The sequence below is a fragment of the Pteropus alecto genome, unplaced genomic scaffold (assembly GCF_000325575.1).
Source record: "Pteropus alecto unplaced genomic scaffold, ASM32557v1 scaffold164, whole genome shotgun sequence".
NCBI classification, from domain to species: domain Eukaryota; kingdom Metazoa; phylum Chordata; class Mammalia; order Chiroptera; family Pteropodidae; genus Pteropus; species Pteropus alecto.
Window position 1 is genome coordinate 23877942 of NW_006439568.1, and position 2774 is coordinate 23880715.

Below are 2774 nucleotides of genomic sequence, written 5' to 3' on the forward strand. Positions count from 1 at the left end.
TCATTAAAATATCCATATTGTACAAAGCAATCTATAGATTTAATGCAATCCCTATCAAAATACCAATGACATTTTTCAAAGAATTAGAATAAATAATTCAAAAATTTATAAAAGATCCCAAATGGCCACAGCAATCTTGAGAAAGAACAAAGTTGAAGGTATCACACTTCCTATATTACAAGGTTATAGTAATCAAAACAACATGGTACTGGCATAAAAACAGACAGATCAATGGAACAGAATAGAGAGCCCAGAAATAAACCCATGCCTATATGGTCATTTAATATATGATAAAGAAGGCAAGATTATACAATGGGGTAAAGACGGCCTATTCCATAAATGGTGTTGGGATAACTGGACAGAAAAATGCAAAAAAATGAAACTAGATAACCATATACAAGAATAAACTCGAAATGGAATAAAGACTTAAATGTAAGACCTGAAACCATAAAACTCCTAGAAAAAAAACAAAGGAAACAAACTCTCTGACATTGCTCTTAGTAATATTTTTTTTGATATATCTCCTTAGGCAAGGGAAACAAAAGAAAAAATAAATGGGACTATATCAAACTAAGATTTTTTGCATAGCAAAGGGAACCATCAATCAAATGAAAAGACAATCCACTGAATGGAAGAAGATATTTGCCAATGATACATCAGTTAAGGAGTTAATACCCAAATTTAAAAGAACTCATACAACTCAACAACCAAAATAACAAATAATCCAATTAAAAAATGGGCAGAGGACCTGAATAGGTATTTCTCCAAAGGGGGCATACAGACGGCCAATAGACATGGAAGATGCTCAACGTCACTAATCATCAGAGAAATGCAAATTAAAAACACAATGAGATATCACTTCACATTTGTCAGAATGACTATCATCAATAAATCAAAAAACAAGCGTTGGCACGGATATGGAGAAAAGGGTCCCCTCAGACACTGTTGGTGGGATTGTAAATTGGTACAGCCGCTATGATCCAGCAATTTCACTTCTGAGTATTTATTCAAAGGAAACCAAAACACTAACTTGAAAAGATATAGGCTACCTTATGTTCACTGTGGCGCTATTTACAATAGCCAAGATATGGAAGCAACTGAGGCGCTCATCAATAGGTGATTGAATAAAGAAGATGTGGTACATATATACAATGGAATATTACTCAGCCATGAAAAAATGAAATCTTACCATTTGCAATGACATGGACGAAACTATGCCAACTGAAATAAGTCAAACAGAGAAAGACAAATAACATATGATCTCACTTACATGTGGAATCTAAGGAACAGAATAAATGAACAAACAAAAGGAAAACAGACTCATAGATACAGAGAAGAAAGTGGTGATTGCCAGATAGGAGAGGTTTTGGGGGACTGGGTGAAAAAGATGAAGGGATTAAGAAGTACAAATTGGTAGTTACAAAACAGTCATGAGGATATAGCATAGGGAATATAGTCAATAATGTTGTAATAACTGTGTATAGTGCCAGCTGGGTACTAGACTAATTGGGGTGATCACTTCATAAAATGTCTAACCACTTGCTGTACAACTTAAACTAATATAAAATAATATTGAATGTCAACTCTAATTGAAAAATAAAAAAAAAAGAAAAGAAAAAGAACAAAGTTTGAGGTCCCACACTTCCTAATTTCAAAACTTATTACAAAGCAACAGTAAATCAAGACAGTGTGGTACCTGAATAAAGCTAGACATATAATTTAATGGAATAGAATTGAGAGTACAGAAATAAATCTTCAGTCTATGGCCACGCTACCCTGAACAAGCCTGACCCCGTCTGATTTCGGAAGCTAAGCAGGGTCGGGCCTAGTTAGTACTTGGATGGGAGACCACCTAGGAAGACCAAGTGCTGTAGGCATAAAAAAAAAATAAAATAAAATAAGGGATTGTAAGCTGACAAGGTCCTTGCAATCTGTGAAGTCAACCAAGGGTTGCCTCGCCTAAGAAAATTTAAAAATTTAAAAAATTAAATAAAATAAATCTTCACATCTGCAGTTAATCGATTTTCAACAAAGGCGACAAGACCATTCAATGAGGGGAAGAATTTTAACAGGTAGTGCTTGAATAACTAAATAGCCACATGGAAAAGAATTAAGTTGGATCTTTACCTCCTTACCACATACAAAAATTAATTTGAAGTGGATCAAAGACCTAAATGTAACAGCTAAAGCTATTAAACTATGACAGAAAAAAAACATAGAAATAAATCTTCATTACCTCGGATTAGAAAATAGTTTCTTGGTTATGACTCCAAAAACACAAATGACAAAAGAAAAAAAATAAATTGGATTTCACTTGCTGTACAACTTAAACAATTAAAACTTTTGTGCTTCAATGGATACCATCAAGAAAAGACAATTCAAAGAATGGGGGGAGCTTTTAGAAATCATAGACTTGTGTCTTATTTTGGCAAATAAGAGACTTGCATCTGGAATATATAAAGAACTCTTATACTTCAATGATAAAAAGACAACCCACTTAATAAATGGGCAAAGTTTCTGAATATGCATTTCTCCAAAGAAGATACACAGATGGTCAATAAGCAAGTGAAAAAATGCTTAACATCATTCACCACCGGAGAAATACAAATCAAAACCACATCACTTCACACCCACTAGGATGGCTATAATAAAAAGATGAGCAATAATAAGGGTGTGATGATGCGGAGAAACTGGGACCTTTGTCCATTGCTGAATTGTAAAATGGTGCAGCTGCTATGGAAAATAGTTTGCTCCTCAAAAAGTTACACATAGTT

At 33.9% G+C, this 2774-nt stretch overlaps 1 pseudogene; it reads left to right on the forward strand.

Moving 5' to 3' along the window:
* Positions 1-1758: 1758 nt before the first annotated feature.
* LOC112483646 lies at positions 1759-1877 on the forward strand (annotated as a pseudogene).
* The last annotated feature ends 897 nt before the right edge of the window (positions 1878-2774 follow it).